This window comes from Ursus americanus, chromosome 20 (assembly GCF_024610735.1).
Source record: "Ursus americanus isolate L20-20 chromosome 20, mUrsAme1.1.p, whole genome shotgun sequence".
Classification (NCBI taxonomy): Eukaryota; Metazoa; Chordata; class Mammalia; order Carnivora; family Ursidae; genus Ursus; species Ursus americanus.
This window is the reverse complement of record NC_142146.1, coordinates 22,657,957-22,683,920: the sequence shown is the minus strand read 5'-3', so window position 1 is coordinate 22,683,920 and position 25,964 is coordinate 22,657,957. Positions and strand designations below refer to the sequence as shown.

At 36.7% G+C, this 25,964-nt stretch overlaps 1 long non-coding RNA gene across 1 annotated transcript in view; it reads left to right on the top strand.

The window, feature by feature from the left end:
• LOC123788336 (uncharacterized) overlaps positions 1 to 25,964 on the top strand; it is a 603,154-nt gene that overhangs the window by 435,520 nt on the left and 141,670 nt on the right. Inside the window, exons 3-4 of the long non-coding RNA XR_006778474.2 lie at positions 13,119 to 13,223; positions 14,404 to 14,577. This is a non-coding gene — a long non-coding RNA (uncharacterized LOC123788336). The remainder of the gene's footprint in view (positions 1 to 13,118; positions 13,224 to 14,403; positions 14,578 to 25,964) is intronic.

The window sequence follows — 25,964 nt, the reverse complement described above, 5'->3', positions numbered from 1 at the left end:
GCAAAAGATCTCGAAAAAATATCCCTCTGCAGCATTGTTGGTAAATCTTTTACTGTAGCCTTTGCAACATTTTTCTCTATTCTGATATTCTTTAGTCACAGCGAGTTGACCTTACTTCCAAGTGTGACACTTTCATGTAGCTCCAACTCCATTATTCCCCAAACTTCTGTTAGAAGCACCGTCTGCTTTGAGGTCTTCATAAAATATATGTCTTCTTAACTCTAGGGAAGGAGACACTGGCAGAATGGGAAACCGTGTAATGATTCACAGTTTTTAAAAATGTATGTTTGGCCACACCAATTCATTCATAAAGGCAGATCTTGTTCATTTAATATGTGTCAGACATTGGATAGGCTAAAGGTACAGAGTAAAGTCCTGTTACGTGAACTCAAAGCAGCCATAGCAGAGTGGAAGACGGACAAAGTAACGGATAACCTCAAAACTGTGATCGATGCTATGACAGAGATAGTCACTATATCCAATAATACAGACACACGGATCAGAACAATGGGGGAGACTAAAAATGAGCGAAAACTGTTTGCAGAGGTACTGTGGTCAAACCAAGCACGGTACGTCAGGGTCAGGGACAGGGACAGGTAATAACATATATGTGTTGAGAGGAGTGTTGGCTATGGAGGAGACAGGTGAGGAGGGCATGATGGTCCAGGCAGGACCAAATGAGCTTTTTGATCATTATTAAGGTGTGCAGAACTTTGTCTTCTCTCTAGAATCACTCTGAGAAAATTCCTAACTAAACCACTGCTGATGTTTCCAAAGCCCAGTGGGAGCTTAGTGAAGACCAATCTGTCTTCTTCTCCGGGAGCTGCCCTTTTATCTCCCTTTGAATTTCCTAGGTTTGGAACACCTGGTGCTATTTCTGACAATAGAAACACTTTTGTTCTTGTCATTTCCTTTTCATTTCTTTCTGTTCCTCTACTTTCCCACAGGTCTAGTGGATTAATTTTGATTAACTTTGATTAACTCAATGTCAACTGATTCGGAACATCATCCTACCTACAGAAATCCCTGACCTGATACACCCTCCTTTCTACATATTTTGCCCACATTCAGGAAGAACAATTACATGAGGCATGTACGTCAAAAGGCAGGAATCTCGAGGGCCATCTTAGAATTCTGCCCACCACATAGACCACCCCACAGCACCTATCACAGTCTTTTACATTGTAGATACTCAGTATGTATTTGTCCATTGATTGAACATATGTTATAACCTACCTTAACAGAATTATAGAAATAATATCTCAAAATGTAATGACGACGACGTCTCTCCTCCTTGAGCAAAAGCTTATTTTGTCCTTTAGATCTCTGTGGGTCTCCCTCCCTTTAACCTTTATAAATGGTAACGGCTAGTACTAGTGAGGCTCTTGCGGCATCGTCTCCAGCTTCTGTCAAATGTAGAATTTTCAGTGGTCTGGACAGTCTTGGGTCCTGGAGGTGATGCAGAACAAGCTTGCGTGGGTGTGTGATTTCTTTCATACTGATTTCTTTCAGAACACGCAGCTGACCTGTTAGGGACTTAGAACATGAGTGCTCTAAGAAAATCATTCTAAAATATTTCAATTTCTTGAAATAATTCTCCTGCGGAAGAAATTAAGGACTATAATGATTTCTAGTTGCAAACATTTCTTGAGTCCGGGCACTGATGGACAAGTGTTTTCCTCTTTTAAGATTTTATTTACTTATTTATTTGATGGAGGTAGAGAGCACGCACAAGCAGGCAGAGAGGCAGGCAGAGGGAGAGGGAGAAGCAGGCTCCCTGCTGAGCAGAGAGCCTGAGAGGCTGGGCTTGATCCTAGGGTCCTGGGCACAGGCTTAACTGAGCTGCTCAGGCGCCCCTCCCCCCCCTTTTTTCCAATAGAAATAAACACATGGGAAAAGCAAGCATATGTGAATTCTAAACAAAACGTGTGCTGACTCTTCATGTTCAGCTTCCTTATTGGAAACATGCAACATACAAACCTGCAAAGCTTGTCTTTCTTACTTATAACCATGAAATAAAAAGCATAAACTGGTTATTACTGCTCTATATAAGAAAATATATGGATACTTCATGGTATCAGAGAGTTTCAGATACTAGTAAGGTTTTTTTTCCCTAATGGTCTCTCACAATAAGCATATATAATTAAAACATAAGCAGATTTACAAAGCTTATATTTTATTAAAATGCATGCAAAGGGAAATAGGAAAAGACTACAAAGTTTACTGTACATCTGTTACGTATATCTGCAGAGATGTGAATATAAATGAAAAACCTAGCTACTTTAACACCAGTTTCCTCAAATTTGGAATCCAGAGCAGTTTCATATATCCACCTGGTTCAGAGAGGGATGCTCTCAGAAAGGGACAGAGACAAGGTGTAAAAGCATAGTTCTCGTTATCTATTTGAATATTTCAAAATGAATTACATGGTGTTGACTGTTAATCTCCATTAATGTATATTTCTTAAAATTGATAATGTCTAAATTGCTTGGAATAAAAAATTCAATGCTAACTTATTTTTAATTATGAATTAAATATTAGAAAAAATTCTAACACTGAAAATATTGAAGAAGTCCTCCAACTATCCTCCTCAGAAAGAGTCGTGAATGAAAAGGTGCTTGGAATTATAAACGAGTAAACCAAAATGATTTAATTGCTCCTGTTGATGGAATTAGCACATAATGGGGGGAAGGAATGTGTTATGTATTTTGAATTTGGATCCTATGAAATTTCTCAATACAGGGTTCAAGACATTTTCCCTTAAAAGAATTGATGCCAAATGGGCTAAAAACTTTTTTCACGGTTTTACTGGGGCAAACAACACCAAGATTCTTTCAGGAGACAAATGCGGTTGTATTTAACATGGGTGGATTTCTATTGGCAAAGACCTGGAAGGGAGCCTAAAGGAGATACACACAGAATGATAGTCCATTGGAAATTCTGTCTAGTAGAGATAAAAACAAACCAGAAGCATGACCAAGGACAGGCAAATTGACATTCAAGCCAGAGAGGGTATGTTGTTAAGACAGTGGGAAATTAGTTGGAATCAAGTATTCGAGTCTCAGAGAAGCAGTGCTCTAAAGATTATCACAAAACCACTTTCTCCTTTCTTTTGTCTAGTTTGACCTTCTCCCCCATGATTCCCTTTCTTCCTCTAAGACTCCCACTTTGTTTTTCATTGATTTCTGGGAAGCATTATTAAACACTAAATACACCCCAAGTCAGGTAATTCTTTGTAAATAAAAGTACCGATACTTAAACACAGTGTGCATAATAATTGCTTCTTGCTAATGTTGTTTTTTTCCAGTTAATTAGTCCTGGGATACTATTACGATTCATCTACATTCACACACATACACACATACACAGTACACACATACCAACACAGAAACACACACATAATCCCAAACATGTTCTTAGCCTGAAAATCGAAAAAGTCACGTAGTTTGTTTGTTTTGGAGTTCTCTGTTTTCATTTTTTAAAATTCCTGTTATAATCATAGTTATTTTTGTGTCATGTGGATAGACATCAAATGCTATTTCTTGTGCCAAATGCCAACAAGTGAGAAGAAACAGAGAGGGCAATATTTGGCGACTGTGCTTGTGCTTTTCCTGGCAACATAATACATCATGGGAGGGCGTCAGGAAAGGTTGATATATAAAGAAATGCTCCGATTGCTGGATTTGCCTACTATAATATGATTCGACTCTGAAGCTATAATATGATGCACTATGAAGCTGCATATGGAAAGCATACAAAAAGATAAAGCTTGAGAGGAAGGAATCTCCTTCTTAGCAATGAAGCAAGGAATTTTAGGCTGGTGTTAAGAGAAAAAAAATTTCCTCTGAAAATCAGGGAAATTGATCTGACCACAGTGATAACTTATCAAGGGAAGAAACTGCAAATTACTTCAATAGTTTCATCCCTTGTGGGTTTTTAAACCAGAGTAGATAAGATACAGCAAAGTATATTAATATGGACAACAATAAGCTGGCAGAAAGATAGAGTGAGAAGACTCTTAGGTCATTTTCATTATTATTCATCAGTTTTTAAAAATGCATTTGATTTCTTAAAAGGTCTTGGAGTTTATGAACACATTTTTCCAGAGTGTTGTAAGCCAAAAATAATAAAATAAAAAAATCTAAAAAAAAAAAAAAAAAGACCGTATATCTTGAAAGCAATTTCAACTATTTTCTGAGAAGTTGAACACCGAGAAATGTATTATGGTGCAAATTAATAGAGTATCCTAAGATTTATGTGGTAGCAAGAAATTACTGATTCCAAAAACATAGGTCTTAGACTTAACGCTTAAGGCTCTTGAAGACCTAATTTCCAAATTATATTCTGAGAGCATTCTAACCTCCCACCCCTTTATGTAGTCTGCACATTCACCAAACAACAGCATCACTCCTATTCTCTCCTTCCTTGCTTATATATCACATGTTTTCTGGCCTCCCTGCCTTTCTTGGCTTATGTAATTTTCAACATGCTCGTACACATCCAGCCACACCCCACTCACATACCAAGCATTCTCCAGTACCCTGTTGCTTACCTTCCTAGGTAAATTCTCAAAGACCTGTGTTCAAATCTCTTTTCTAGTGTGTTCACTTTTGTGTTTTAATTATTTGCACACTTAACTTACTTCTACCATAACAGTGGTTCCCCAGGCCTAAACCTTCAGCCCTTGGAGAGGAATGGAATTATTGAAGGGAGCTCATAAGTTTATACATGCCCTATATATTTTTTCAATCAATAGGGCAGTGAAACTATAGCCCGTATTATATGAAGAAATGTAAAATAATGAGTCTAATAGGAGACAGCAAAGTACAGCTTGTGGACCAAATTCAGCCATGCTGCCTGTATTTGTAAATACAATTTTATTAGAGTACAGCCACACCTATTCATTTGTGTATTGTTTACATTTGTTTTCATGCAATAACATCAGAATTGAGTGGTTGCAATAGAAAACATATGGCTTTCAAAGGCTAACACATTTACTATCTAATCATTTACAGAATAATGTTGCCTACCCTGGTCCAGAATATAATCATTTTGGGGACAAGGTAGTATCATAGATACATTTGCATCACCCCCTGTAGACATTTAGAGAAAGTCCCCAAATTCTGGAGATCAATATCAGAAATTATTACATTTTCCCCAAACCGTGCTCTTCTTCCATTTTTATTACCACTCTTGCTTACAGATCTCAACAGATATTTGTAACTTGAGGTTACAAATATTGGTCTTATTGACTCTTCTCTCCTCAATGTTCATATCTATTAATCATGTCTTATTCATCTTTGTGTTTATTTGATCAGATAATCTGGGTATCTTCTCCTCAATCTTAGTTTCCATCTTTCTTCCAGATGTGACATTTAATTGAATGTGCATACTTTCCATACATGATTTCATATTATAAGCATACATTTTTACATATATATATATCTATATAGATAGATAGATAGATATAGATATAGATATATATATATCCTTAATATAGAGTGGTATTTTTAGTGTTTTAAGAATTTACATATATGGTATTATATTGCACCTACGTTTATTTCATAAAGCAAATCTTTTTTTCTCTCCACTCAACTCAAATCACCTTATGACTCTGACCCTCTACTTCTGTCTCCCTTTTAAAAGGACCCTTGTGATTACATTGGGCCCACCCAGATAATCCAGGATTACCTCCCACCTCAAGATTTTTAACTTAATCACATTGCAAAGTCCCTTTTATCACGTAAAGTAGCATGTTCCAGAGATGAGGATGTGGCTATCTTTGTGGGGACATTATTCAGCCTACCACAAGTATAAAAATCGTCAGTTATTATATACTATCAATTCCCTCTTCAAGGAAGGTGTAGCAATTTAAATACTACCTCCACTGTCTCATGGTGCTTCCATATCTTTATCAATGCCTGGCACTGACTGTCAGCCTCTCTGGAAGTTACAAAATCTAAACTTATTGGTATTGTTTATAACTATAAATTCTGTTGTAATTTCAAATATACGGAAACATCACACGGATACTGAAGGAACTTGTATATCACTTATTTACATTCACCTAGTCCGTGTATTTGCCCCATTTGAAACTAAGCTGGACATGTATATCCCTTTTTCTCTAAACATCTCGAGGTGAATTTCCTAAGAATAAGGATATTCTCTTATTTAGCCACAGTACCATTATGTAAATCAGGAAATTTAAAATTGATTCAGTACTTTGACATAATTCCCAGTCATTATTTAATTTCCATCAATTGCTCCAGTAATATCCTTTAATACTGTTTTCCCTTGTTTCAGGATCCACTTTAAGATCACAACTAATATTTATTTGTCATCTTTTTTAAAAATTTTATTTATTTGTTTGACACAGAGAGAGAAAGCACAAGCAGGGGGAGCGGCAGGCAGAGGGAGAGGGAGAGGGAGAAGCAGGCTCCCCGTACACGATTGATAGCAGGACCCTGGGATCATGACCTGAGCTGAGGGCAGATGCTTAACCGACTGAGCCACCCAGGCGCCCCTGTCATCTTTTATTAGATCATTTTATCTGGAAAATTCCCCCCAGTCTAATACTTTGACATAGTACAAGCCAACTGTTGTAGAGAAGTGCTTCAGTTTGTGTTTGCCTGATATTTCTTCACAATTTTATTCAGGTTGTATATATTTTTGGTAGGAATACCCCAGAAATGTTGTATCTTTCCCAGCACAACTTATTAGGAGCAACATGGTGTTGATTTACCCCAAACTAGTGATATCTGTGGCTACTTGTTTCAATGATTTCTTCCAGATTTCTCCACTGTGATGCTATTATTTTTTCCCTTGGTAGTTAATAATAATCTCTGGGGTAATACTTTGATACGATACATATCTTATTCCTCCTCAAACTTCCACTCACTAATTTTAGCATCAATGGATGAGTAATTTTATTGTCTATTCTACACATATTAGTTGTTTTGTTTTTAAGGAAGAGCTTTCCTTTCTCCTTCCATTTATTTACTTGTATCTTTTGGGATTCATGTTTTTTATTTTATTCAATGAATTATAATCCATTAATATAACTTATCTTTATGTTCCAGCTGTACCAGATTTGACCACTTGGAGTCCCTTTAAACTGGCTTCAAAGAATTTTTAACATATTTACATAATTTATTGAGTGATCTCTTATTTTAAGACACAAAAAGCTGTTCCAGACTTATCTTGTGCCTATGTTTGTTTATTTTCTGTCTACCTTATCTTACAGTTATGATGAAATAAGATTAGTGAGTTACTTGGTGTTTAATCTAGGGAAAAGGAATATGAATACTGAAATGTGATTATGTAATGAAATCTCTTTAAGATGGAGAGAAACATCCAGGGGTGCCTGGATGTCTCAGTTGGCTAAGCCTCTGATTCTTGATTTTAGCACAGGTCATGATCGCAGGGTCACCAGATCAAACCCCATGTCCAGATCCGTGCTCAGCTCAGAGTCTGCTTAGGATTCTCTCTCTGCCTCTCCCTCTGCCCCTCCCCCTGCTTGTTCTCTCTCTCTCTCTCTCTCTCTATCAAATAAATTAAAAAATAAAATATTTTAAAAATTGGAGAGAGATGAGAATGACAGTGATGGTGAGAAGGAAACACTACCCAGAAAATACCAGTATCAAGTCAGTGTTACTGTACTTCTTTTACTTCTCTTCTCAGTGATGTCGCCTCAGCTCTCATGTAATACTAAAAACAAGAAGGGCTTTGGCCAAGCACTAATTGATAAAAACATGTGACAGTAATTTATTACAAAGTCTTTCAGTACTTTTCCTTAAAAAATGTTACTAAAAGTTTGTGTTCTTAAACCAAAGCACTAAGACACTTTCTGTGCAATAGTATGTATCTTTTGATACGTGTGCAAAATATTGGATATAATTTTAATTAAATAATTTTACATTAAATCTCTTTGATACATATCTGGCCTTCATATGCTCACATCTGTGTGTATTTCACTTACAGCTTTCTGTGCCCTCTTAAATTGTGGTGTCATTATATTCCAGTAGATTGTGTATCATTTCATTAATTTATAAAATACACATGCATACACTAACACATTTATTTGTTGCTATTACAATCACTATTCTAGGCACTAAGTGACAGAGTAGTAGGGGAAAAAAGTCCTGAACAGCAATATTAGTTTCTTATTGCTGGTGTAACAAATGGTCACAAACTTAGTGGCTTAAATTATAGCATCACAAAATTATTATCCATCCCCGGAACTCACTGGGTCTCACTGGGTTAAAATCAAGTGTCAGCAGGTTTGTGTTACTGCTGAAGATTCTAGGGGAGAGTCTACTTTCTTACCATTTCCAGCTTCTAGAAGTCACCCACATTCCTTGGTTTGTGGACTCAAATTTTGATTTACAAAGCCAGCAATGCTGAGCTGAGTCTTTACACTGTTACCGCTCTGGTCTCTCTGAACACCTGGATAATCCCAGTAATTTCCCTATCTTATTACCAGCTGATTAGCAAGCTTAACTGAATATGCTACCTTAATTCTCCTTCACCACGGCATAGAACATACTCATTTTCTAGAGATCAGAAAAAGGGACATCTTTGAGGGAACATTATTCTCTCTACTATAGTAGCCAAGACTGGTAAGATCTCTGCCCTGATGGAAATTGTATTTTAATGAGGGAGAAGTAAACAAATATAGAAACATGTCATAAATCTTAAAGAATAGATAAATAGTGGAATAGAGCAGAGTTAGTGGAAAGAGATTGATGAAGACTGAGAGTTATAAAAAGTAGATTATCTCATCTCCATTTTATAAACAATAAATTAAGACCAAGAAATGAGGCACTTTTCCTAGTGTTAATGTGGCATTCACATTTCCGTCTCCAAATCTCATGCTCTTTTCATGATTCAGCTCTGTTTCCCCATTTACCCAAATGTCAGATTAAGATGGGAATGAATCTATCCATGTTCCTCACAGTTCCCCCTGCAGTGCCTGGCACTGTGCCTGGCACATAACAAAACCTCAGTAACTACCTATTATTGGTGTTTATATTCTTTTTAGGCATTCTCTTCTCCTATTTTTCATCGCTTCACTGAGCCAATAAGAGAATTGTTCTGCAGGGACATACTCAGGAGTTTTTTTTGAAAAAAATTCTGCAAGAGACAAAGCAATACAAAGATCCATAGCCTAAATTATTCCCCACATTTATCTGCAGATTTTTCAATGCTCTCTGCAGGTGGGTCAGAGTCATGGGTGAATCAGCAAGCAAAGGATGTGCCCTCTAAGAAAACAAAGCCAAGTTATTCAGAAGTTGTGACCAAATGGCCCGTGTAATCATGAGGTCATTTGTAATAACACAGCAATTCTTTGAAGGAGAGAATAGTGCTCAAGTGCCAAATTGCCTAATTGTTTGAGGGAGAAATAATTTTCTTCACTTTCTTGATATTGTTTTTAAGTCATCCCACTGCTTTAAAATAAAATCCAGTGACTCCTTGTTACCCTAAAACAATCCAAAATCCCTGTCATCACATTAAAGACCCTTGACAATCTGGACCCAATCTGTCATTCCAGTTTCATTTTCTACTGTCCTGTATTCTATTGTAGACTGCATCATTTTGCATCACAAATGTTTCCAATTTTCAGGAAGTTCCTTGCATTCCATACTTTCCTAAGAGTGTGTTCCATAAAAACAGGGACAGTGACATATATTTTTGTGTTACCATAGAGTCAGGCACATAATAGGAATCAATAGATGAACTATATAACTAATAAGCTGAGTAAATAAATGAATTAGTATCATCCGCCTGCTCAATAATTCTGTTCTTGTTTCTTAGATCTATAATTACATTTATGTGTATTAAAAATATGGAACACTTCCTTTGTTTTTAGTGCTGAATTAGCTCAGGCATTTCCTATTTTTTAGATTCAAGGCATTAGCTTGACTCTGTCTCATGGCGGATGACTCCAAGGAAACTTTGGGGCTGTATGTGCCCATCTCCTGATCAGCCATTTGCTTTGGTACATTAGGACTTTAATAGAAACTGCCTAATGTGCAGGTAAAGTCAGCAAGAAATGAAATATAGGTCATTACTCAGTGGTAACCATTGAGCAGAGCAGCAAAATGTAAATCACTGAGAAATGGGGATGGTTCGTGCCATTTTGCACTTTGGAGTAAGTCTGAGGACTTCCCGTGGCTGAGAGGTCCCCGTGTTCACTTTAGAAAGCTAATGAGCAAATCTCTTCCCTGTAAGGGTCAACGTAATACCAGCAACTCTGTGCTCTGGAATAGGGAAGTGAAGATTGTATTTTTTCCCTATGCTCTGCAGTTGTCTAGCCCTATCCTTCATGTACATACATTATAGTATGTGACCTTAAGGTCACTCAGGTTCTCCAATCCTCAGCTACTTGATTTATAAAATGAAAATGATATCTATTCTCCCTATGTGGCATGATTCTTTTTGAGAATTAAATAAAATATGCAGAAGGGCTTGGGTAGCAGACCTTATGACTGCTCCACCCATAACTCTAGCATCTTTCAGTATCTCTGCCCAATCCCCAAATTCCAGTACTTGGAACTCTGCAGGTACTGGCTGTTTCTCCCCCTAACACCATGGAAAACCTCACTGTCTATGTGCTCATGTGTGTGCACACACAGAGCAGGTAGAATACTGAGGAAGGAACACTTGCAGGAGCAACTCACAACCATCAGTTCTCCAGAATGAGTATATAAATATTCTAGTTGCCTCACATTCACATTGCCTAATTATGATGTGTGTATTTTGTATCAATTTCCAGAGTCCAAGCAGAATTTAGCTCCACTTTTATACTGTGTCAGCTGGCTGAAGAGCACACGTTCCACTGGCTGCTTTCTGTTTATCGTGTCTTTACCTGTGTTTTCAGAACTTCTCAAATATACTACTTACAAATGAATCCTGGTCTCAGGATCTCTACTGGGGAGAACCCAAATAACAGCCTACACATCGTGAAGGGCCACCCGAGTGGGGACTGATGATGTTGTTATTTTGATAAATTAGAAACATACAGCTAAAAGAACTTTTTGTGTTTGGGGCTTCCCAGGGCATACAAAGAATGGATATGTGAAGGGCTCTGGGTGATAGCCTGAGGGGGGGTTAGAAGTAGAGCAAGGCAGGGTCTAGTTGAGCCCAAGGATTAGCCCAGGGGCAGATCATCAGACGTCAGCTCAGAAAAACTACTTTTTAGGGGCGCCTGGGTGGCACAGCGATTAAGCGTCTGCCTTTGGCTCAGGGCGTGATCCTGGCATTATGGGATCGAGCCCCACATCAGGCTCCTCCGCTAGGAGCCTGCTTCTTCCTCTCCCACTCCCCCTGCTTGTGTTCCCTCTCTCTCTGGCTGCCTCTCTCTATGTCGAATAAATAAATAAAATCTTAAAAAAAAAAAAAAAAAGAAAAGAAAAACTACTTTTTAAACCCAGTAATGGTCTCTAGGTTCATAAATATAATTCAAGCGCAGGAAAATGTGGTAGCAAATTGCACCTCAGGTGCCTTCCAACGTGTGGGAGCATCCATAACATATTTTAGCCCTAAAAGGGATCTTACCAGCTCACATTGATTTACCTTTATAACCTGTTTTTCTGACCCTTGTAACAGATTAATTTTCAAAATGTCCCAGAAAAAAAGAAAGAAAATAAATAATGCTAGTACTAGATTATTATCCATAGAGTAAAATAAGAAGCCATGGGTTCATACTGATAAAAAAATTGAAAGAATGAATAAATGGTGGGGAGGGTATGGTTCTGCCTTAAAGCAGATTTCCAACTAATACATTTAGAATAAAAGACATACAATAATTGTTTCAGTCAAGAATCATCTACGGATGCTACACCAAAGTAGGATGAGAACTAAGATATTTACATAATTTCGAAGCATCTCCCCAGGTGATACTTACTAAAGACAAAAAGAAAAAATAGTAATTTACAGTGGAGGAATATGACAGATATGACCTTAACTTCACCAATAGTAAGACATACGGGCATCATGAGCGTGAGAGAAGCATGACACCATGAGAAGGCACAGCATAATTTCTGTGGCAGGTATTCTTACCAAAAATACATAGTCATGAGAAATCGTCACAATAAGTCAAGAAACATTTTACAAATTCACTCTCCAGTACTCTTGAGAAATATCAAGGTTATGACAGACATAGTCAATGAAAGAACCTTTCCAGATTAAAGGAAAATAAAAATCCATGGCAACAAAATGAACCCTCGTCCTATACTAGCTCCTGGGTCAGTACAAGAACATTGGTGGGTCAATTGGCAAAACTGGTCTGTAGATTTAAGTACTAATATTGTATCAAGGTTAATTTCCTGATTTTGATCAGTGAATTCTAGCTATATTTTGAAGAATCTGGGTAAAAGGTGTAAGAGATTCTTTGTACTCTTTGTATAATTCTTTGAAAGTCTAAAATTATTTCAAAATTACAACTGAAAAAAAAAAACCTTCTAAAAATATTACAGACATATTCATTCAAGGTGATCCATATATTAATCAGAAACATGTCAATCCTAAACCTCAAAACTAAGGACCAGAGTTTAAAAATCATGTATAATTTAAATTAAACTTTGATTTTAAATCAGAAACTGTTTCATGAGAATATTGTTATGTTGTTTTTTTAAAAAAAAGCTTGTTTTATGGGAACTTATGTTTGATAAGGACTCACAAAACCAATGTTTCTATCTCTACCACTTAGGTATATAACATTGAATGTCTGTGTCCATTTCTTTCTCTGAAAAAAATGGAGATAACCCTCATCTGCCCTCTGAGATCTTTCAAGTAATCATAACAAAGAAAATCAAAGCAATTATAATGAAAACACTCGAAAGCAGTCCTTACTATCCTCTGTATACTCAGGTTCAATATCCCATTCTGAATTGAATGTGTAAAAAAATATATTTTTCTCTAAAAGTGAATTATTTTGAACTATGATTACATTTTTCAACAAGTTTCTTTTTATTGAAACTGGATTTTTTTAACCCCAAACCTTTTCAGTTCTCAAGAGGCTGCCTTTTAATTATATCATCCCTTGATCTGGAGTCTTTCGTATTATTTGTTTAAATGTTATTGTTTGGACTTAATTGATCTCTTCTGTTCAATTTCAGGGTTAGCATTTGCTGCAACACAGAGTGAATTTTTACTCCTGTTGCCTTGAGGACATTCATTGGAAACATCATGTTGCACTTGATGGAGATTCTCCTGATGAAAAGGTACACAAAAAAGAACAAATTAATTTTTGGTAACAATCAATGGTACCATGCAGTGCATTTTCCCCTTTCCTTTACTTTTCATTCTCTTTCTCATTGTGCCCTAGCTTCCCGATTCTCTTCATGGAGAAAATCCACTGTAATTTATTTTAAAAGAACACCTATGGCTGCCTACTGGTCTTAATTAAAACAGGGACCATAGTTTATCTGGAATCCTAATCTGGCTATGAATGCTCAACAAAGAGCCTCAGAACCACAGCTCAAACCACAGAAAAAATCAATCAAGAGGACTTTATCTGTCCTGTTGCTAAAGAGAAATGGGACCTCCTGGCTATGAGGCGACAAGTTGTTATCCCGGTCAACCTTCTTTTCTGGTCTTTTAAACTCTGTGTTTATGTATATGTAAATATATAATTTAAATTACATATATATATATATGTGTGTGTGTGTGTGTGTGTATGCATATATATACGCATACACACACACACTAATTTGAGGTTTGTTTTCTTTGTTTTGTTGCATTGTGTTATTTCCACACAAAAGGGTGTATTATAAATCCCCTTAGAATAGCTAAATTATTTGTGAGTTTATTGTACAACAACTTTCTCCCTGCTCTTAATCTTATTTAGCGCCTAGGGGCCCTCCTCTGTAGTGTATGGGGATTGTAGATATAAACTGCAGTGTTATTATGACATTGTTCTGCACTGAATACATCAAGAGCAGCCAGGCTGACCTGAAATGGCCAATTTTCCCAGCTCAGTTTGTCAGAGTGGTTTTGTAGGTTGAAAATTATCTGTTCAACTGAGAAAGAGTGCTTTCTTTCCCAAATACATGGTATCCCTTTGCATTATTAACTATGTGCCAAGTATTATTCGCCCTAAATTTTAGCCGTAAGAAAATCAAATGACCCATGTTTCTGAAGAGTTTTGGATACAAAGCAGCAACTATGAATTAAGAATATAAAGTCTAATCTCTTATTATAACAAAGGGAGCAAGTTACCATCTCCAGTGTACTCAAGCAGTTCTTATAATATTCAAAAGAAATACTCGCTATTCCACATATTCTAACCATGCCTACATAACAGAATGTATATGACCAAATGACACAGTAGGGGTAGCATTTGTTGCCTAGAAATTCAGCTTATAATTAAGGAGTTGCCCTTGTTTTTTTTTTCCCCTAAAGAGCTAATAACATCTTCAAAATACAGTAAAGACCACTCTAAACGGCACATTGCCAGAGAACGCTCATGTATCTGGATGGACGCTGTCATGGAAATGGCCCAGATGAGGTAGGAGAAATGGTAAAGAAGACTCACAAGAAAAGAAGGAGGAGGAACACTTCCAAAAACATGTCCAGGTAAGCTATCAGTGGCTTCTCAAGTTTACCTCAGGCCAAAGTTGTCTGACTTTCTTTCATTTCTTAAATGAGGAAATAGAAGATTTTTTCTTTTACTTATAAATATTCTGAGAGTGTAGGTTGTCTGTGTAATGGCTTCCATTAAGATTCTTTCAATATTTCTTTCTGCTTGATTTTCATATAAGAGTGCTAACATTACTACAGAAAGCTTCACTAAATTAAAATATTGTTATACTAAATGTTACAGGTATTACATTATAATTCATGATAAAAGGTTATTCATTAGTTCAAGGTTCTGTAAGCATAATCTTTCTGCCTTCATGACTAAGAAGTAACAATGTTTTTTTGGTTTTATAATAGTGAGCTAATTGTTCATTTGCCTAATAGTAGCCCTTAAAAAATGTAGGGTATGGTGACAATATTGCTCCTTCCTTAGTCAAATTGAAGGACAGGGTAGAGTACTTGAAAGAGCTACATACAATCACAAAGTTAGAGAAGCTGGGTTCAAGATCCATCTTCTTTGCCCATATATGTCATTAAGAAAGTAATTTCTTGGGGCACCTGGGTGGCTCAGTTGGTTGAGCGTCTGACTGTTGGTTTTGGCTCAGGTCATGATCTCATGGGTCGTGAGATTGATCCCCATGGTGGGCTCCATGCTCAGCAGGAAGTCTGCTTGAGAGTCTCTCCCTCTGCCCTGCCCTCTACTCTCATGCTCATCACCTCTCTCCTCTAAGGTAAAATAAATCCTTAAAAAAAAAAAGAAAGCAATTTCTTTCTGAACTTGTTTCTTAACTGCAGTGTGGGGATAATAATAATTAAGCCTGTCCTCTAAGGATGTTGTGAGACTCAAATGTGACAGTATATGTGATCATACATGTATATATTTTTCAAGTGTAAGGTCTTAGCACCATAATCATCTTCAAATTTTTAAACCTTTGCCTGTGAGTATATATATACCAGTTCCTACCCAACCACACAAAACACACCAAAGGCTCTGAGGTATTCTATTATTCTTTAGATATTTGCATACAATCTGTGATACAAGTATAGACTTTAAATAATCATATTAAAATCACAGGTACTACTTTGATGGAACCTGATGAACTCTGCCTTCTCCTCACATATCTTTGTGGTAGGATCATCTGGAATATAATTAAATCCCATGGCTCACAGTTTTATAAGGGGTTCTAAGGCGGATGAAGCTCCTTATCCCTGGAAGAGCAGTGTGTTTTGTTAGGGGAATGTCTAAAGGTGTGAATCTGGGGATTGGAAGTGCTGTGGGGAGGAAATGGGAATGAATGGCCATTGGGGTCTAGAGAGAGAAAGCAGCTACAGGACACTCATTTCAACAGCGAAGTCTGGAAGAGCCTCTACATAATCTGAGCAATCAAGTAATTTAGAGAGAACTTCTACCTCCCTTTCTCCACACTGTGCTTTTCTGAGATTTCCCTGACCATCCAATGGCAGTTCTCTTGTATCCCAACGGAAGCCTAACTAGTCTGAGGAGAACAGAGGTCCAGGGTGGCCTGGAGAAGAGACAGACCTTATCTGTCTCTAATCTTCTCCAGAGAAGCAGTGACCAGAGACTTTTCACCCATACTTGTGAATTTCGCCAGGCAGAGGTACCACCAACCACATGATCTGACTCCACTCCTCTTTTAAATTTCATCTTGAACCATTCTTCTCTTGACTTACTGCACTCTAGACATACCAACCTCCTGTTCATTCTTTAAAAATGAGATAACGAGGTCTTTCCCATCTCAGGACTTCTACATTTTCTGTTTTCTCAGCCCAGAACACTCTCTTTTACTCTTCTTTTACATGGTTGGCTTCTCCTCATGCATGAATTCTGAACAGATACATTGGTAGACTAGAGTGAAATCAGTAGTAGCCCTGTGACTAACACAAGATGGTATAAAATAAAGCTGGCATTAACACTTTGAGAAGAAAGGATGGACTTTTAAACAAGTAGGATTAGGATATTTAGCCATAAAATTTAAATTCAGATGAATTAATACCAACATACAAAAAAAAAAACCCATTAGAAAACAGAAAAATATATTTCTAAACTTAGAAACTTCTTAAACCAACACAAATCATAAAATCCTTAATTACTATGAAAATTAAAATTCTTCTGCAGAAAAAAGCATATAAGTGAAGTTAAAATGCAAATGACAGACCTGGAGAAAATATTTGTAATATGTATTACAAGGGAATGATATCTTGTGACCAAAACAACCTTCCCTAATGTTCCCCTCAGTTTCTTCCTGATTCTAGTCCCTGACCTACTTTTTCTTAGAGCATTTTCTTTAGAAAACTTGTAAATTCTTCTCCTGCCCCTTTGGGATATATATATAAATCTTTTTTTCTGCATGTTTTATTGTGGTAGAATACATATAACATAAAATTTACCGTGTTTACTAAGTGTACATGATAATATTCATAATGTTGTGTAACCATCATCATCATCTCCATAACTCTTTTCATGTTATGAAAATGAAACTCTGTACCCATTAAACAGTATCCACTGTTCCCTTTCCCCCAGACATTGACAACCACCACTCTAATTTCTTTCTCCAGGATTTTGACTACTCTAATTACCTCATGTAAGTGGCATCATACAATATTTGTCTTTTTGTGACTGGCTTGCTTTACCTAGTGTAATACCCTCCAGTTTCATCCATGTTATAGGATATGTCAGAATGCCCTTACTTTTTAAAGCTGAATAATATTCCATTGTATGTACATAACGCATTTTGCTTATCCATCCAACTCTTGATAGACACGGGCTGCTTCCACATTTTGACTATCGTGAATAACACTGCTATGACCATGGGTGTACAAAGAGCTCTTTGAGAACCTGCTTTCAATTCTTTTGGGTATATACCCAGAAGTGGAATTCTGAATCATATGTTAATTCTATTTTTCATTTTTTGAGGAACCACCATACTGCCTTTCTCTGGGAGTACATGGTCACTTTCTAATTTTCCTCATATATGCAGTTGTTTTTGAATGTTCTGGTCCTTAATGTCTGGCTCCCAAGAGGAGGCAAAGGGGAAAATGATGAGGGAGGAAGAGCACTGGCCCTTTAAATCCCCCAGAAGTTGCTTCAGTTGGTGTGTGTTGGGGGCATCTCACAATAATGGGGCCCTTGCGACAAGGGCCAGAGCTTTTTTGTCTGCACCTCTGTGACCAGAAGTAGCAGTCAGCAATTAAAGCCCAGATCCAAATATTTGGAGGACAGGGTGCTTTTGTCCGTTCTGGTTCCCGCAAGCTGTGTGCGGAGTGCAGGTGCATAATTGTCTGCTGTGAGTAGGGATGGGGGATAGGTAGCTGCTACTGTGATAAGAGATGAAATTAAGCAAAACAAACCACAATTTACCAACCACATCTTCCCCTGGAAGTTGCAAGCATTCAGGAGACTCTAGATTTGCAAAGCAGTTACAACAGATAGCTTCTGCCAATGCAATTGTTGTCCGGGTGGGGAGATAGATTCCCAGGGCTTCCTACTGTGCCATCTTCCCAGAATCTTCTCTGTAAGTTGTCTAAAGGTCTCTTGCCAGTTTTATGACTTAGGAATGTCTTTCTCAAGGACCTGGGAGCTACCTCTTCGAAATGTGATCTTGAAGGGAGATAGAACCCTACACGTACCGCTCGTTTCTTTGGGAAGGTCTGAGTGTCCCTCCTGTCAGGACTATATGAGAAAGTTTACTTTTCCCCTGGGTAAAGCTACTTAGTAAACACAGATGACCTGTGTTCTCCCTCTCACCCCAGTACTGAAAACTTCCTTGCCCTTCAATTCAGCAGAGTTGAGTTCTGTCTGAGTTCTGGCCTCTACCTTATTGCATTAGCCTTGAATAAAGTCTTATGTGTTTAATTTTGTGTGGTGCAACTTTTGCTTTGACACCAGAAAATGTAAAGAGCTAGCACAGATCAGGAAAAAAAAAAAAAAAACAGCCAAATTTGAAGTGGTGAAATAAACAGTATATTCATAATAAAAATCTAAAATGGCCGATAAACACATGAAATAATTCTTTAGCCAATTTTTATCAAAGAATTGCAAATCATAACAACAATAAAATGTCAAACTTTAGCCAGTATCCAGGCTTTGCAAGGGCCTAAACAAATGGAAATTCTCATATATTACTTGTGGGAGTAGATTTTTATTGTATATGCATGTGTTTTAAAGACTGGTTGGTATCCATCAAATTTTAAAATGGGCATGACTTTTTGTTCCAGCAAATAGAAGTTTTATTTATTTATCATAAAGAATTTCTTGTTGATTAGCTATTAAAAAGAATAATAGAAACAATTTCACATTTAACGAGAAAGTACTTAAATTTTAATGACAAAAAGAAAATTAAAAGTTTCAGAAGGAAAGTCTTTCCTAATGGAGATATGACCAAATGGAAATGCAATAAACAAAATGTTAAACATGGTAGATTTAAGGATTTAAGGAATTATTTTCCTTAATTATTTTATATTTTCTATAATTTCTCCTATGGTCAAAAACATTAATCAATTGTTAGAGCAAAAGTATACAATTAAAAATTGCAGATACAATTAAGAAAAATAAAAATATAAACCCTTGCTTCAGTACGGGCTGTTTGCCATTACTCTGCAGTAACCTCCCAGAAATGAATGCGTTCTCCAAGTGATTTAACCTCTTAAATGTGGCACTTGAAAAATAAGATGTCCCATCCACTTCTTTCACCTCACGTCTGGGGGAAAGAAAAGAGAGAAAGAGGGAGAGTATACCTTCAAAATAGTGTTCAACCTTATCTTTGCGTCAGGATCATTGCTCACAAAGATTCCCAAATCTCACCTTTGCTACTTGTCCTTTTGAAGGCCTGCTTTGCTGGCTGGGAAGTTTCCCACCAGCATGTACCATCTCAGCACTCAGAAATAAGTAGCATCTTTCTAAATATTGCAGGTACATTCGATGAAGCGTGGGTGTTTGTTTCATCTTTGGCATGTGCTGACTTTCATCTGCTTCCCTCTCCTGAGGCGTAGGGATGCCTGCAGCCCGTAGAGCACAGGCACATTGTGGACACCCTGATAAATATTAAATGACCATGATGGTAATGACAGAGCAGAGCCCTGTCTTTGCAGCTGTATAATTCCTCCCTTACATCGTGCGCCTCCTCAGACAGCTGTCACATCCTTGCTTTCAGAGGCAGAGATTCCTTGCCAAATTAAAGCTTGAGAGGAGCCCATTACATCCTCATGTCATTGTGGGAGTGTGAGATGTGAATGCCTATAGCCATCCACGTCACTCAGAGACACATCTATTTGATAAATACTGTCTCAAGAGCCAATTCAGATCGACTACCTGGCCAATTCAATCAATCGTACGGATCTCTGATCCAGAGAGTTTAGATGATGCCCAAACTACTGTCAGTTCCAGAGGGCAAGAAAGCCCAGCCCCTCTGAGACGTTTTAGCACATTTTAGTTAGTTGTGTTAATTTAATAATCAGGCATTTAGCTGTTTTAATGAACAGCTGTTCAATGAATTTATTTATTGAGGGACTGAGTGCATATTACCATCAATATCAACATTGATTTTTAAGGAATTAAGGAATATTACTGAGATTCAGTTTGCTTGGTACTATACTAGGTACTTTCCATACATTTTCTTGTTTAATATTCAAGCAAAGACTCTCAAAGGTAGATACTAATACTGTACTTTTGTGCACTTGGAAGAATTGGGGCCAAGAAAACGAAAGCAGTTTACCTTGGGTCACAAGTAAGTAAGAGAAGTCCAATTCAGTTCCCCATGACTCCATAGTTTTCATAAGCTTTTTCGGAATACTTTTAAAATGGACAGAACACCTTAAAAGTAATATCCATTCATCTGTATAGTTTTTAAATGTGTACTAAGTATCTTTTGTTCAAAGTCTAAGAAGAAATAAGCATAGCCAGAAGGAAAAATTTCAAGTTCATGTGCTTTAAGCTAGCAATTCTACCCCTTAGAACCACTTTTAAAATGGCAATTCTATTCAAATTACAATAAAACCTACAGATAAGAAAATGTCCAGAATGCAATATTCTTCAACCATTAAAATTGAGTATTATAAAGACTAATAGACTCAAAAGGCTAACTATACAAAAAATAAGAAAAAGAACATTTCTGTATAAATTGGCTGACTGCATGATAAAAAATGAATAGGAAATAAGACTAAAAACATATAACAAAATATGTAAGCTGTTAAGATTATGGGTGTTTTCCCCTTTTGTTTAAGTAATTTCTAAAACTGTGTTACACTGATTTTGTAACAGAAAACATTTTTAAAATGAGATTCTCTATCAAATCAGATCAGGTTCTTTGTTCTAACTGATGGTCATATTAAATTATGATAACTAAAGTTTAAATTAATCACATATATATTTTTTCTTTCTAAAATAGCTGATTAATTCAGCAAAAAGAACAGTCGTAATTTATCAAGAGTTTTTTTTTTTAAAAAAAACATACTTTGCAAATGGCAAAGTATGTTTTCTGAATCATTGGCCGGGTTTGTTTGCATAACACATTTTCTTTGATCACACATTTCCAATTGTATGCTTACTACAAAATTGTTGTTTTTAAAGGGACAGAATTTTACAAAATTTTGGTTATGATTTATGCAATTTCTGGTTTACATAGTTTACCGATGCTTTACGTTTTAATTAACTCACCATCACTAGCACATTGAAATTATATTTTAGACCACTAATTGAAAAAAGTTGTCAATTTCTGCACTTAGTCATGCAGCTATAAATTTCACCGTCTCCTTCATGAAACTGAGGAGTGTCCAATTAAGACAATGATTTTAATCCATGAATTCATGACGCATGTCCTAAGCTTTCCTTGGTTTCTACTAAATTACATAATAAACTAGATTGTCAAGGCAAGCCACATCATGAAGAAAAATAATTATCGCCTTGTCTTGAGAATGGAAACGTATTCCTAGAAAAGCTCCCCATAATGGGAAGCGAGGAAGGCCTGTTGTGAATCCTCGGCCTTCAGAGTCAGGCCTCCAGGTAAGTGTCCTGAGAGCTGACAGGGCAGACAACAGGGAATAGAAAGGCCTTTGTGAGGAAAGGGGGCTGTCAAAATTCCATCTTGGTTATAAATAATTTTTTTAAAGAATAAAACATTATTTTATTGCTTGCAACTTCTGATATTAATTCCTGTCTAAGACAACATCTACAGTAAAGCTTTTAAACTAGAGATACTCATTTAAATTAAGCACTTAGACTGTGCAAGAAAGAATTTCATTACTTAAACTGGAAAAATAAATTCTATTCTTGACTTCCGAGGATTAGAAGAGCTCCTTCTATTTATCCATCCATTTATCGGTCTGTCTATCCATCTGTCTAGTTGCTATTTTCCTCTGAGTGTTCTGTTATTTTCCCCATTTATTGAAAACAAGCGTATTCCTTCTTTCAATACCAGAAAGTCATAATAGTTTGTATAATAGGAATTATTTATCTTCAGCCTTCAAGCTACTAATTTCTTAAAAAGGTCTTTAAAAAATGTTTACATTGGTTCATTTGCTCAACTGCAAATACCAAAACAAGAATTCAAATTTATTTCAATTGCTTCCTCTCATAATCCTTACAATACTTATAGAAAGAGGTACTGCCTTTTGAGAATAGTTTTGTGGGAAAAATAATCTTGCTTTGCCATTCTGAGGTTTGACTATTAGCATAAATATTGCTATGAAAAAATTAATAGAGCCTGAATACTTTATAAACATTGTGGATGGATTTATCATTCTATGCAGAGATGATAGTTTATACCACCCCATTGCTGATTTAAAATGGGATGGTTGAGATGTAGGCAAAGACCAAATTGAGTTATATCCAGGTGCTGTGTGTCACTGTGCTAGCCAGGGTATCTAATGTAATTTGTCTGTTACAGTGTTTATGAAACATTCCATCTGGCACAATATGCCTCAAAGACAGAAGGTATTGGCATATTAAAGATGCAAGCATCTCACATATGACTATTTACCCATTTATTATTTCAGCAGAAAGGAAGACAACCTTTAGAAAACAGTAAAGAGATTAGCAAACACAGACACTTGATTCAGATATAAATTTGAGGACTACTACATTCACAATACATCAAGATATTTTAATAGGAAATGGGATTTTGTTCTGAAGCTAAAAGCAAATAAATCCCAGAGTCATTTTTTTTCTTTTTGTTCATGGAAATGGTACTTTTTTCTCTGGTTGGCTGGTTTTCATTTTAAGAGAAAGGGATTTTTAGAACAAAAATTGCAATGTCACAACAAGATATGTTAACATAGCAAATTTTCAGGCAGAGTCTGAGAAAGAAAAACAGTCCATTATAGATCTAGCTCTCTCATTAAAACCAAAGAATCACTTGATGGCTGTTGATTACATTTCATGGATCTTTTAACAAATTGCAGTGAATGCTATCTTACCATGCATCCTGCAATTAACTTGGCACTTTTTTTAAAAAAAATAGTAACTTCTAGAGTGATAATATATGGAACTGAAAGGAGGGAGTTCCGGCATTCAGTTGAAAGAGAGGAGATAAGGGTCGTATTTTACATACTGGGAATAATGGACATGTTGAAACTAAAAGGACATTCACATTCTCAATGCTATTGATTTTGTAATTATCATTATTTGAGAAAATACTTTGTAGGGGATACCTCCTGGCACCTCACACACATCATCTCATTTAATCCTCAAAACAAATCTTATGAGGATGCTGTTATTACCCCATTTTGTCTCTGAGGAAATCGAGGTTAAAAGAAGGTAAGAAATTACTCAAGTTTGGCTGCTGCCCTAGGAGTGCCTGGACTCCAAATCGATTCTATGTTCTTTCCATTGACATTCCCAGACCTGGAGTATTCCAGGAAGAAGTCACACTGTGGGAGTATTTCGATAATGCACAATTAAAACTATTCTAAATCCCATTAGAAGCTCAGGGGTTTCCCTGAGTAGATTATTCTATCTTACTTCCCTGAGGTGAGATTTGAAGAACGCAAACACAAATCCAGGTGAAAGGCAGCCCAGCAAACGTGTACCTCCTGCGGCTCTCTTCTGTCGGAACCTCAGTGCCTCCCGTACCTGGAGGTTGTACTTCTGAGCCTTTTTATAACATAAAACAAAACATATTCCATGTTGCCTTCCTTTTCCTCTCTGCCAAAGTGCTATTCCTTTTAAACATTTCCATGTTGAAAAGCCCCCTTCTAATAAGAAACTTGGCCTTCTCCTTCCTTTCTGGTTTTTCATGTCTTTTTTAGTGTCAACTCCTGCCATTTCTGACCCACTACATTTCATAGAGAGCTGTTTTTTCAGACCTACACTAAAAAGGAAACACTGTTAATTTCAGATAGTTTCCTAAGTGCTGTCTTTTCCTCCTAGGTGCTTCCTTGACCTCAGTCATCCTGCTGTCCATAACACACCAGGTCTCACCGTATAAGAACACGATCAGAACCATGCCCCGTATGCACGATTGCCTCAATCTACTTCTCTGAAATAATAGTTTCAACTGCTTCTCAAATCAAATGAAAATTCCATGTCATGGCCTTTCAGATTCTTCACAAATTAACAGATTAATCCCACCCCTCTATACTGGCTACCTTAATATCTCCATAAATGAGTTGTTTGATCTTCTGCAAGAAAAACTCTACCTGCCTTTTCTCTTCATGAACAATATGTATATATTATGTATATACACACATAGTCCCACATACCATGTATGTCTCTCTATATATGCATGTATATGTTTTACATTATGATATGATACTCTTTCTAATATAGTATTCCTGGTGTTGAAATCCTTAATGCTATCAACCTCAGTGGTAGTATTAGCTAATACTTAAGTACATACTGTATTCAGTGCTTTACAGACATTATATAATTATGAAAGTAACTGCAGGAGGAAGAAATGACAATGAAAGAACCAAGGGTGGGACTTGTAAATATTTAATAAGGATGGGAGTAGCTCCCTGATGTGTTGTTTGCCATGTTTGACATTATTTAAAAAAATACGTTCAAGAAAATCTGCCGACAAACTCAAATTAAAAATCTTAGTAAATTTTAGAAGTTCATATACTCAATGACCACCCTGTTCATAATAAAAGGCATTTCCATCACCTCAGGAAGTTCCCACATGCTCCTTCCAGCCAATCTCCATCAACATAACTGATTGGGGTTCTAATTTCTAATATCATAGATTACTTTTTACCTTCTATTGAATTTTATATAGGTTGAGTCATTCAGGGTGTACTGTTTTATATCTGACTTCTTTCTCTTAATGTTTCTGAGATTCACCCATGTTTTACATACATCATTGGCTCATTCTCTTTATTGCTGAGGAGCGGTCCATTGTGTGAATATACCATAATTTCTTTATTCATTCACCGGTTGATGGATATTTGGATTTTTTCAGTTATTTTATATTATTAAAAACTTTTGTGGACATAGGTTTTCCTCATTGAATTAAAAAAACAACCTGGAAGAGTTACTTTACTCCTCGACTTTCTTCCTACCAGGAATTCAAGTTTAATTTCTCTTTTTTAAGCTATCTTTTTTTTTTTTTTTGCTTGATGGCAATTACCATGAGGAAAAGGACTATATTCTTTTATTGACCTTCCTCTGCTGTCCAGCACAAGACACATGTAAGATCTGCCAGTAAGTATTAGATGAATTAAACTTTTGCAAATAGCTGTTTAGGGCAGCTTCTCCAAGGATCCTCTTTTGATACATAAAACCAGCGTCTTAGCACTCATGAACATCCTTCTATATTCTGTCCTTTCTGTGACTTTCGTTTGAGGTTCTCTGGGTTTGTATGTTTCTCTTGACCTCCTTAGACATCCTGGTTTGTGTCTCCTTGTGGTTCTCCACAGGGACCATCATGTGGTTGTTGCCCCCTAAATATGGGTGGCTGCTTCATCAGCCTAATCCCAAAATGTAACACACACACACACACACACACACACACACACACACACACACACACACACACACACACACCAGAAACTGTAGGGTGAAGACTCACCTCAGGGAAGAAGTCTGGAATAACTCTTCATTCGGAGTCATCTCTTCGTGGAATTATCTCTATGAAGGAAGAGGATAAATATGAAGAAGCAGGAAGAAGTTCGGAACCCTCACTCTTACCGCTGAGCAAAAGCAGTATAAATCAGGAGACACTACAGTATCCCAAACTAACCACGAATATATAGATCTTTGATTCTCAAAGTCATATTTTAAAAGAATCACAGGATAAGCCTGGAAAAAGTCTTCCAACAAATTGAAATAGAAAGCTTACCAAGTTATGAGAACAAAAGTTAACCTTTCTGTTCTCTCACAGTACGACAGAAATGATTAAGCCTTAGACTTCACAAACAGTTCTTAAATTTTA